The sequence below is a fragment of the Pinus tabuliformis genome, chromosome 5_1 (genome assembly GCF_031772625.1).
Source record: "Pinus tabuliformis cultivar Carrire ecotype Pingquan chromosome 5_1, CPIR1, whole genome shotgun sequence".
NCBI lineage: Eukaryota > Viridiplantae > Streptophyta > Pinopsida > Pinales > Pinaceae > Pinus > Pinus tabuliformis.
The window spans coordinates 529,715,177-529,728,204 of record NC_142305.1 but is presented as its reverse complement, the minus strand read 5'-3'; the positions used below and the strand labels follow the sequence as shown (position 1 = coordinate 529,728,204).

General features: G+C 41.8%; 1 protein-coding gene across 3 annotated transcripts in view; it reads right to left on the bottom strand.

Annotated features, from left to right (window-relative positions):
* Positions 1-13,028, bottom strand: part of LOC149165862 (CAAX amino terminal protease family protein) — a 372,684-nt gene that overhangs the window by 173,602 nt on the left and 186,054 nt on the right. The gene's annotated exons all lie outside the window — the stretch shown is intronic.

Sequence of the window (13,028 nt, the reverse complement as noted above, 5' to 3'; positions counted from 1 at the left end):
CAGAGAATCACAGTGGTATTCATCATGTGTACAAACAGCTCACTTAAGAGCTTCTGCAACTATGCAGCTTCACACGAGATCATGCTCGTAGCTATGTATTCAGTCTCAGCGGTGCTTATAGCAACCGACTTCTGCAACAGAATCCAAAGAGAACCAGCACTGAGAAGTGCTCTAGTGATCCTCCACACTGCCTACCCACTCAACATTCGAATAATCATGCAGTTTCATATTTCCGGCAGTGTATCTCAATCCATGAGAGATTGTGCCCACCCACTCAACATTCGAATAATCATGCAGTTTCATATTTCCGGCAGTGTATCTCAATCCATGAGAGATTGTGCCCCGAAGATATCTTAGAAGATTCTTGGCACTAATCCAGTGAGGCTCAACGAAATATGAGCTCACCATGCTAACTACAAAACATATGTCCGGACGGAAGTTCACCAAGAACATCAACGCGAATGAGTTTATGAAACTCAGAGGCATTTCCCAAATTTGGTCCAACATCATCACCATATAACTTCTGAAAGTTAAGATCCTCAAGGTAGTCACAGGCTTGCAGTTTACCATTCCACATCCGAAATCCAACTCCCTCTTACTTCTGCAAGTGAGAGGGTCTGTACCTGTTTGAAATAGGTCGTCCTCAGAAGGTGCTAGTATGAGAGGTCTATCATCCACAACCTTCAAAAAATTGTTTGGATCGGTTTCACTCTTAGTGAATATCAACTTCATCTGATAGCTATCAATCCTCTCATACTACGCCCGGGGAATTTTGCTTCAAGCCATAGAGGGCTTTCTTCCATCTGCATACGTGAGATTCCTGATCATGAATCTCAAACCCCTCGAGTTGTTCCAAACCTATGGACTTGTTACATGAGGGGAATGGTCCCCTTGTAAGATTTTCCTTCGGTACATCTCAGACATGTACTTTCATGCTCTTTTTGAATTCAGGCATCCCTGTCACCATCTGACTCACAGACCTCTAGTGCTATGTGTCAATGGCCATGATCCCCAGTGGATTTCCTGCAACTTGATACAACCCTGAACTCAAAAACATCTTTGAAAATTCTATTTTCAAACACATACCTTTCCATCAATGAGTGCCACCCTGTAACCTTTGACTTCCATTGCCGAAATGGACACCAGGTTCTTCTTGCAATCAGGTACATAAAGGAGATTCTGTAAATGAATCGAGTTACCCTCATTCAATTGAGGGGTAACATTCCCTACACCCTTTCCGGGATAGGTGGCATCAGCTCCAAAGATAATCCCACGATTTTTTCCATCTCTACCAAATTAGAGAGTGCACCCTACTATCCAATGAAGTGCTTTGAAGAACTACAATCAATAAGCCAGATTCCCAAAGAATCTGAAGGAGAGGGCCAATACAAGATAACGCTTCTTTATCTTATCAAAAACAACATTTGATTCTTCATACCTGGGGTTTCTTTCTTTCTTTGAAGAGTCGGTCATTTCCTTGATGACCTGCATTACCTGTCATTCCTTTGATCATTGAAGATGTACCTAGAATGATTGTTATCTTAATCAAGAGATGTGTCTCTGCGATTCAGACACTCCTTCGCATAATGGCCAAACTTATTGCAACCAAGGCATCTGCCTTTCCTTCCACCCTTAGATCTAGACTTCCCAATGAAGTGATCTTTAGGTAGGCCATCAGAAACTTCCGTTGCGCCACTCTGATAATATTCTCTGCTTCGACTTCACCCTCGGTGAATTGGAAGAGGGATGAATAATCCATTGATCCTTTTGTCCTTTCCCAAACTGTCTTCCGTGATTGCTCTTTCACTCTTGCTTGGGCATTGTCTTCACCTCAGCTCTGATACCATGTTCATTTTAGGTATGTTCTATGCTTAGAGAAATTTATTTCAATTTTCACAATTAGCTCAATATCTTTTCCAGATTAGCAATCACATCAGCATTAAAGTAAACTTCAGATAGAACATAAACATAAATCGCAGAAGACAAACCAAGACAAGAGGACACAAGATGTGGTGCTAGCCAGAGACAAACCCCAATGTGGGGAAACCCTTGATCAATTCTTCTTATATGTTCTTCAATAGTTCAGCAGAGAAAGAGAGAGATAGTACGTTTACACTAAAAGTCAACACTTTGACTTATATAGATAAGAGCATAGATCATCTCTAAAAAGATGATACATGAGATCAGTTGAAGACATGCTGCTTCAATTGATTCTCCAAGGTGACTCCTTCACCTATCGTTGTGCTGCATTTCGTCATCATGCTACACCTCACCGTGCTACAACATGCTGCACCCATCATCACTACACTGCATCTCATCATGCTTCATTAATCATGACTGTACCCATCACTGTATTGCATTATGTGCCATTGCTACACCATGTTGCCATACTGACTTATGTGCTGGCTGCATCTTGCTTGCTTGTTGTCCCTAGCATGCTTGTTTTCCTTTGCATGATTGCTGTTGCATGCTAGTTCCACAGTTCCCGGTAGTTCTGGCTTCTGCCCTCTGCGTCAGCTTTCCGGGTTGTTTCAGTAGTTCCGTCTATTCCCGTAGTTCCGGCTATTCCCGGTAGTTCCAGCTATTCCTGGCAGTTTCGACAGTTCCGGCAATTCCGGCTATTCTCGGCAATTTCGGCAATTCCCGGCAGTTCCGACAATTCCGGCTATTCCGACAATTCCGGCTATTCCGACAGTTCCGGCTTTTCCCAACAGTTCTGGCAGTTCCAGTAGTTCCGACTTTTCCTGGCAGTTTCGGTTTTTCCCGGCAGTTCCAGCTTTTCCTGGCAGTTCCGGCTTCTGCCCTCTGGATTAGGGCAGCATTATCTCTTAGGATCTCTCCTCCTACTAAAACCAAAAGAGAAGTAGAGAGGAAGAGATCCCAGGTGTTGAAATGACTTGAAGGCCACCTCTATTTATACTAAAACGTTGAGCACAAGTGGGGTTTATTTGGTTGTTGGCCGACCTTGACGAATTGTCCCATAACATAAATAAATTCATATCTCCATGAATACTTATCGAAATTGGATAATCTTTAGATTAATCCTACATCTCTCGATGAGAGGGATCCAAGAAAAATATCAACTTCCATTAATAAGATTACCCACATGGAGTTTGGCCCTAGTTGCCAATTTTAACAAGACCCTTTCCGGAGTGATTTTGCCCAATGCCCTATGTGGAGTCCTGTTCTGGACTTAATCTGTCTTGCTGCATGCTTCTGCCCACAGGAATTTGGGCATACCTGATCATACAGCGTTGCCCTAGCTGCTTCCACAATAGTCTTGTTTTTCCTTTCTACTACTCCATTCTGCTCCCGATTGTAGGGAGTTGTCTACTCTCTTTTGATGCCTTCACTAGCGCAAAAATCGGTGAATTCCTTGTCAACATACTCTCCACCATTGTCTGAGCGCAACACTTTTATCTTCTTTCCTGTCAGATTCTCTACTAGAGCCTTGAACTCTTTGAATCGAACAAAAACCTCATCCTTGGTTTTCAGAAAGTAGATCCACGTCTTATTGGAATGGTCATTGATGAAGGTGACGAAGTATTCGATGCCACTAAGAGCTTTTGTGGACATAGGTCCGCAAATGTCTGAATGTATCAATCCTAGAACATTCTGAGCTCTATTGTTACTTCTAGAAAACGTTGTTTTGGCATACTTGCCTAGAGCGCACCCTCTGCATACATCATCTCATTCGGTACTTAGTTCTGGAAACCCTAATACTGTTTTCCTAAGAATTCTCAGAGCCCCATGGTGTAAGTGTCACATCCTCCTGTGCCATAGTTCATTCAAATATTTATCTCCATTGTTGCCTATCAGTGCCATTGGAGATTCTAGTTGTAATCTATACAGCCTGTTACTGCTGATCCCAATCTGGGCCTTCCTTTTCCAATTCGAGTGTTTGACATATACTTTCTCCTTAATGAAGAAAAGTCATAGCCCTTGTTTTGAAGTTGAGATACGATGAGTAAGTTCATCCCCAATCCTGGCAAATGCAACACATTAGTTGCTCGAAGCCGCTCTCCTGCATCGGTTTGAAAGACTACAGTACCTCTTCCTACGGGGGTACACTTTGCCTTATTTCCCATGGTGATCTGAAAATTCATTCTTTCTTCCTCATAATCTGAAAAACATTCTTGAATTCCTGTCATATGCCATGAAGCTCCATTATCTATATACCAAACCTCAGAGGAGGCAGAGCTTGCTAGGCAAGCGACTTCTTCTTCGAGTCTGGAAACTAACATAGAATAACCTTGATCCATGTCCCTCGTGCTTTCTTCTGGAAATCTGTGTGAGTCCCTTTGAGTTGATGCCTTTGCATCATGCTCTTTACCCATAGTCGATTCTCTCCCTGTTGCCGGATCTCTACTCTGATAACATGTAAAAATTTCTAACACAAAATTCCACTACAACAACTGATTTATTTCACCTAATTATTCTACACAATAAGTTACTTACCAAATCCCTTCAAAAAAATATTAAAATAAATTCTATCGCAGTTATCACATAATTACATAGAGAAAAAATACATGCACAAGAAGAAATCACATCAACACAGTTGTTTTTGGACAATTGTCCCTGATTCTTCTCTCCTGTTGTTGGATCTCTGCTCTGATACCATGTGAAAATTTCCAACCCGAAATTCCACTGCAACAACCGATTTATTTCACCTACTTATTCTTCACAATAAGATATTTACCAAATCACTTCAGCAAACATTAAAATAAATTCTACCGCAGTTATCACATAATTACACACAGACAATATACATGCACAAGAAGCAATCACATCAACACAGTTGTTTTTGGAAAATTGTCCCTGAAAAAACCCAATGTGGGAAAACCGATGCAGCAGATGAGGGTTTTATTAATGTTCAACAACAATCGCTTTACAAGGAATGATTTTACAGAGAAAACACCTGAAACTTTGCCTAGGTAACTTTCTGACACCCTGGAGACCCTTCTCCCACTTTGACGTCAATCTGCGTGGTTCTGCATCCCTCTGCGTCAGCCTGCGTGAGAGTTGGGTCTCCTCTGAACTGAGTCTCCCTCTGCGTTGTCTCTCAATATCCCTGTGTCACCTCCTCCTCAGTCACTAACTGCTGCTGATGCCCTCCTCTTCCTCCACCCTCCAACTCTCCCTCTGAAATCGATCTCCTTCTCTCTGAGAATCGATTTTCCTTGGGATACTAAGTATCTGTCGGTGTGTCTCCAAATGATCCTCAAGTCTTCTCTTATACTTTTCCTGTTGATGAATCAACAGCCAAGATTAAGTCTCTAATCAACGGCTAAGATTAAACAAACTTGATCCTCACCTCTTAGAAGCTTCTCACCCTTATCTTTATTAATACCCATTAATATTTTTATTTTCGTAAGTTTAGACTTAGGAACCTATTAAAAATATTAATTATTTTAATAACTCCTCATCCGAGTTGAATTTCTCCAAACGATTTCTGGGACTTGGAAATCTTATGTGCCTTAGCCTCTCCACCAAATTTCAAGGCTAGAGCACATCCGATGCTACCTAAAATCAACGGTCAAGACTACTCTAAATGCAGTCTCCGAGGACTGGGAGACGTTTGTCCAAAGCATTTTGGGTAGAGCGACTCTCCCCAGCTAGGAGGAGATGTGAGCAGCTCTTCAACAGGAAGAGATCAGGAGGTTGACTAAGGTAAGGAATAGCGGTAAGGGAGTTCGAATCAAGAAAGAGGAGGAGGAGGATGCAGCTCTAGCATCTGTGGGACAGCAGGGGGTTCAAAAGAGGAAGAAGAAAGATATCTCCAAGGTTAAGTGCTTTAATTGTGGGGAGCTGGGACATTATGCCTCTCAGTGCCCTAGGAAAAAAGGCAAGGGAGAAGCTTCCAACTCAAACGCTACTCCAGCAAAGGTAGAGAAGGATGTCGAGACTGATGGGAATTGTGCCATGAGTGCTCATGCGCCTCTAGAGAAGAGGTGAGGAGACATAGAGTTGTAGTCAAGAGGACTACATGCAGGGGCAAGATCCTTGAGGTGCCCAAACTCTTGGATCACATACAGCTATGGAGGCCCTTAAAGATAGTAGCATGATGGCAGGTGTTGGGTGGAGCAAGGTGTGATGGAGCGGCAAGGCAGTGCTAGAGTGCAGAAGTCTGTAGCAGCGTAGTGGAGGTTGCAGTAGTGCGAGAGGCACAGAAGAGGTTGCAGCAGCGTAGTGGCAACAAAGGGAGCACAAGATAGCAGCAAAGGTAGCTTCAGCATCACGAGGCTTCCAGACTGACCAGGATGTCAGTGTTTGGGTGAAGTCAGTTACTTACTTCTCGGTAACTAAGTTGCAGTGCAGCAGTTAGCAGTGGCAGTGCTATGAGCAGCATGATGCAGCATGTTGAGAGGGAGTTGCAGTACAAATGTAACAGTGGCAGTGGCAGTGTCATGGGCAGCAGTACAGGAAGCAGCAGTGGAATGGATGTGGGGCAGCATGTCAAGCATCATCACAGAGGACCGATGTGGAGGATCAGTGTGATGTTTCTATGGTGAAGCATTGTTAGAGCACATTCCTTGCTAAGACGGAGTGTTGATTTTGGGTTGCATTGGATGTGCTCTAGCCATGAAAATTGGTGGAAAGGCTAAGGCACATGAGATCTCCAGGACTCAGAAATCGTTTGGAGAAATGCCACCCGAATGAGGAGTTATTAAAATAATTAATATTTTTAATGGGTTCCTAAGTCTAAACTTAGGAAAATAAAAATATTAATGTGTATTAATATAAAATGGGTGAGTCCCGGATGCGGGTGTTTGAAGGCATAAAGGGCAGGCAGGTGGTGTGTCACATGGGCAGGTGTCCGCCCAAGCATGCCACGGGGTACTGCACAGGACAAGCGAGCTGGTCTCGCACAAGGTTATTAATGCGGGCTCTTAACTCCTCCACCCGCCTCATGGTGAACTGTGCAATGGCGCACCATAAACGCTACATTCTCGCGGCTCCTTCGCTCATTTCTGCTGCTTCATGGATCACTGTAGTCTGTGTCACTCTGAGCTACTCCATTAGCGTGTCTAAGTCCGATCCCTTTCCAGGTTCAAGAGCGTTATTCAATCGCCGAGCCCGGGTTCCAGGGGCCTGCGACTTAGTGGGAGTTCGGTTTCATTCTGAATTGGGTTACTACCCTCCGTGTTTCTGCTCTTTCGTTACACCTCGGCACCTTGCAATGCCGCAAGAACGGCTCAGGATGCTAAGCAGGCGTGGAGGCTCCAGGGGACATGCCATCTCTCAGCGGTCAACCCCTCCGACACACTCTTTCACGGATGTGTTGGAACCTGGGCGAAGCAGTCCCCCTGTCACCAGATCTGGTCGAGGCAGAGGTCGTGGGCGTGGTAGGAGGGATGATTGCGAGCATGCGGCCCACCCCACGGTTCGCTATCGCATCCCCTGTACTCTTGCTAATTCCACCTTTATCGTCTCCGTCACGATTGAAAAATGCGAAGATCTCAGAGGCCAGGGAGAAGCACTTCCTGAAATACTGGTAGACCAGAGGAGGGCGACTCCAATTGACAGTCAGCGTCCAGTAACAGGAAGCTCCTCTATGGCGAATCAGGCTGTCTCTGCAGGTCCAAGCGAGCCAGCTCAGAGAGAACCAACAGGCTCGGTGGTTCTTCACTCCGACTCGGATGACTCATTACAATTTGGATGCAGGGTTGTTGAGGAACCCTATACCACTGATGATGATTGACCTTGTCTGGTTTTCCGCTCTCGGCAGCTTCAGAAGTAGGAACACTACTCTGTTTTGTATCTTGATTTATGCTAGTGTCAGGTCTCTGCATGTCTTTGTGTCGTTTATGCATTATGTTATAATGTCTATGTTCAACAATGTTTCAGGTGCTATATTGTCTATGTTCAGCAATGTTTCGGGTCTTACAAGAGGCCAAATCACAAATGGCGGTCTACTGAGAACTGAGAATATGAACATTTGTGCAAATTGCCAACTTCTTGGCAAGATTTTCAAGGCTAAGGCCTTGCTATAACTTTTTGTTCCTTTTTGTATAATAATAGAAGTAGACAGATTGAGAAAAAAAAATATAAAATGGGTGAGAAAGTTCTAAGTGACGAGGATCAAGCCAGATCTAATCTTACCCGTTGATTAGGGACATAATCTCGATCGTCGATTCGTCAACAGGAAAAGTATAAGAGGAGGCTTGAACGTCGGTTGGAAAAACACCAAGAGAGATCAAGAATTCAATTTTTGGGGCAAGGTTTGCTGAGGAAATTGAGTTAGTGATTAGTTGCAGTGAGGGGAAGTTCAGCAAGGGATTTCCAGCCAAGGCTGAAGAATACATTGCAGAGAGGCAATGAAGTGTCGGGAGAGACAACGCAAGCCCAAGAAGGGTTGACGCAGAGGCCTGAGGAGCTAGTGCAGAGGACGCAGAGGGCCGTAGAGGCTGACACAAAGGATGCAGAGGGCCTTAAAGGGAGCGCTAGGAGGTTCTGTGGGGTAGACTGGGAGCTGATCAGCAGATCATGAGCCAAGAGGAGGTGACACAGTTCTAGAGCAGTGTTTGGAGCAACTTTCGTTGTCCAGCACAAGGAACAGTTAATCACTGTAGGGTTGATCATCTAGTTGTTGATTTGCTAGAATATCTCTCTCCAGAGATAGGTACTACTACCAAGGATATTCTCTGAAGAGTGAGCCATTATTGATACCCTAGTTGTATTCACGAATCTGCGTAATAATACAAACCCTCTATATGTTGCACCAGTTTTCCCGCATTGGGTTTTTTTTGGGACAATTGTCCAAAAATAACGGTGTCCAATGTGTGATTGTCTCAGTTTATTTCAGTGCATGATCTGTATATCTGTGAAGGTTGCATTTGTGTTTACTTTGATGTTTATGCAATTAAATAACTTGTTAATGTAAAGACCAAGTAGGAGATAGTAAACCAAAAGTTGCAGTAGGGGTTTCTGATGTGTTAGATTCAAGAATTTTCATAGTCAAGAGTGAAAATAAGCCTCTAATCCTGGTGTTATATGTGGATGATCTTTTCCTAACAAACTCATCCAGGCTCATCAAAGATTGCAAGGAGAACCTAGCCATAGAATTCGACATGAAGGATTTGGGACAGATGCATTTTTTCCTGGGGTTGGAAGTTTGGCAGCAGAAGGGTGAAATCTTCCTTAGACAAGGGAGGTATGCTGCAGAGATTTTGAAAAGGTTCAGGATGCAGGACTATAGACCTATGGCTACTCCAATGATCGCCAACTGGAAGAAGATTGATGCATCTGAAGATAAAGAGGTCGATCCCACCTTGTACAGGCAACTCATAGGGTCCTTGATGTATCTGGTCAATACCAGGCCAGACATTTGTTACGTTGTCAATACCCTCAGTCAGTTCATGGTGGAACCAAAGAGGGCGCACCGGGCAGCAGCTATGCATGTTCTTAGATATATACGAGGAACAGTGGAGCATGGACTAATGTACACCCAAGGCAATGACTGGGTTCACTAACACAGATTGGGCTGGAAGTTCAGTAGATCGGAAAAGTACCACTAGGTATTGTTTCAACATTGGATCAAGAATGACCTGGTGTAGTCGAAAATATAAATCAGTGGCTCTGAGTTCAGCTGAAGAAGAATATATGGTAGCGAGCACAACTTCGTGCGAAGCCATATGGCTTAGGAAATTGCTTGTGAATCTATTCAGGAGGAAGATGAAGCGACCAGTATTTTGTGTGATAATCAGAGATGCACCAAGCTCTCTGAGAATCCAATATTTCATGATCGATCGAAGCACATTGATATCAGGTGTCACTTCATCAGAGACTGTGTCCAACGAGGGGCAGTACAGTTGAGGTACACTCCTACTGGAAAACAAGTAGCAAACATTCTCACCAAGGCTCTGAAAAGAACAAAGTTTGTTTATTTCAGGGAGAAGATGGCGATGGTGAAGAATCCATTTCAATAGCAGAAGCAGATAGTATAGATGCAGTGCAGCAATGAGCAGTGGCATTGCTATGGGCAGCATGATGCAGCATCTTAAAAGGGAGTTGCAGTATATATGTAGCAGTGACAGTTGCAATGTCATGGGTAGCAATACAAGTCGCAGCAGCGCAGTAAATGAGGGGCAGTCGACCGAGAGCATCAAACAGCGCAGAGGACCAATGTCGTGGATCAGTGTGGTGCTTCTATTGGGAAGTACTACTAGAACACAATCCTCGCTAAGAAGGACTGTTGACTTTGGGTAGCATCGGATGTGCTCTAGCTCCAAAATTTTGTGGAGGGGCTAGAAAATATGAGATCTCCAAGACCCAGAAATTGTTTGGAGAAATTACACCTAGATGAGAAGTTATTAAAATAATTAATATTTTTAATGGGTTCCTAAGTCTAAACATAGGAAAATAAAAATATTAATGGGTATTAATAAAGATATGAGTGAGAAGCATCTAAGAGACGAGGATCAAGTCTGTTTTAATCTTAGCCATTGATTGGAGGCTTAATCTCGGTCGCAGGAAAAGTATAAGAGAAGACTTGACAGTCATTTGGAGACGCACCAGCAGATACTCAGTATCCCAAGGAAAATCGATTCTCAAAGAGAAGGAGATCAATTTCAGAGGGAGAGTTGCAGGGTGGAGGAAGAGGAGGGCATCCGCAGCAGTCGGTAATTAAGGAGGAGGTGACGCAGGGGTATTGAGACACAGTGCAGAGGGAAGACACAGCCCTCATGCAGGCTGATGCAGAGGGACGCAGAACCACGCAGAGTGACGCAGAAGTGACGCAAAAGTGGGATAAGGGTCTCCAGGGTGTCAAAAAGCTTCCGACAGAGGGATGAACCTTGCCTCAAGTGTTTTCTCTCAGTAGTGTCTCAGTTTCTCTGTAAAATCATTCCTTGTAGAGCAATTGTTGCTGAAGATTAATAAAACCCTCATCTGATGCACCGGTTTTCCCACATTGAGCTTTTCCGGGGACAATTGTCCAAAAACAACTGTGTTGATGTGATTGGTTCTTGTGCTAGTATATCATTGTTATTTTTCTCTATGTAATTATGTGATAACTGCAGTAAAATTTATTTTAATGTTTGCTGAAGGGATTTCATAAAGAACTTATTGTGAGAAATAAGTAGGTGAAATAAATCAATTACTGCAATAGAGTTTCGGGTTAGAAATTTTCACAATACCTAGTTAGGGATTGAAACTTTTCCCTAGGAGGTTGATGCAACTAAAAAAAAAAAGGAAAAAGCGTATCATCGCCACAAAACAAAATCAAAAGAAAGAATACAAAATGCAAAAAATGGTCGGTACATACACATTAGCACATAGGCAAACGCCTAGCATAAGCTCTACCTCACTCCTTATAGTCGTCACCAAGTTCCTGAGCACATGTTGCTCCATTATATCATAAAAAGAAACCCTTCCATGTCCCAACCTCGATGAGCGATAAACTAACTCATCATTAAGGGTTAAAACAACTGCTATATCATTCAAAGCAAGCTCTAACCCTTTGAGCTATGAGCGGTGATACAAAGAAAAATCATGCAAAAGTTAAAGACGCACAAGTTAAAAATCCCAGTGAGTTTCTAGATCATTCATGCCTTGACTTAATTAATTCTGATTAATTAACCATATTCCCTAAGTTTAGACTTAGGAAATATTTAAACACTGGTTAATAATCTAATTAAGTCATTTCTAGGCAAAATTTCCAGAAATGATTTCTGGATTTTGGAGATTCACATATTCTAGCCTCTCCACAAAATTTTGTGGCTAGAACACATCCGATGCTACAAAAACTAACAGAAACTTGTTGAAAACAACAAGTTTAGGAGATGCAATTGCTTATCTTGGTAACTTGAGAGGATTAGAAGGCAAGTTAAATTATCAAGTTGAGCAATGTGAGATAAATAAATTCAATTAGATTAATATGACACTCAAGATGAAACAATAACAGACCAGTGCCTTAATAACAAGAAAGATGAAAGAACCTGCTCAATGATGAAGATACTTCAAACTACAAGATAAGTAAAACTGCAAGGAAATGTTAGTAAGATAAATCGAGACAACTAGAAATATTAGCAATGAACAATTTAGGAACGACTTGCTAGTAATTATGATTTACAAAGTACAAGTTTGCAATGAAATAAGCCCACAATGCTAGTTATAATGATCTAGTGCAAGGTGAGAATGCAAAACGTAATGCTTCAAAGAGAAATAAACCTCAAGAATGATGCTTTTAAAAAGGAGTGCTTAAGATATCTCTAGATACTCATCCACTTATGATTCAATAATTTAAGCCCAAAATTACAAGATTTAATCTCAAAATGCTTTTAATGGAAAATGCTTAAAAATGTTCTTCACTTATATTATATTATGATAATAAAACCAAGTGAGAATTAAAGAATCAAATGAGATTGTTAATCGAAGAAGAGAATGACCCTTTTTAAATCTAAAAATGCAAGTGAAATTAAGACATAGACTATTCGAATGCAATAGATCAAGTAGCCAAAGAGATTAGACTTAAAATGCAATGTGCATGAAATTAGAAATGAAAAGTTAGAAATTAGATCTAGAAATAAAATGAAAACTAAGCCGAAAAATTAGTCACCACCAAAAAGTCCTCTTTTAGACAAAGGTAAGAGGGTTTCAAATTTTGGAAAAGGGATAACAAATAGAGCTTTAATACCTTCCTTAAAGTAGCAATGGGGAAAAATTTATATAATAATTGTACAAAGTTTATAATGATAAAAAAAATTCCCCAAATGAAGGTGCACAAATTTGACTTGATCTTGGCTGATTAAATGCTTGATCCATACTAAAATATTCTCCACCACTGATTGCTTGAGAAAAAATTCGAATTCATTGGTGATGCCTTTTTTCTTGGTCCAAAAAATATTTTTTTATGACTTTTTATTCTCAAAAAATCCCCATTCACTTAACCAACTTGGACCATAAATTCGATCTTTATTAAAATCGATATTCCTGGGAATTAACTCCTATTTTCTAGACCAAATTTTTTTCTTGATTGATTTGTGGATATTCCTTTCTTGGAAAGTGCACATTCCATTTTTTAACAT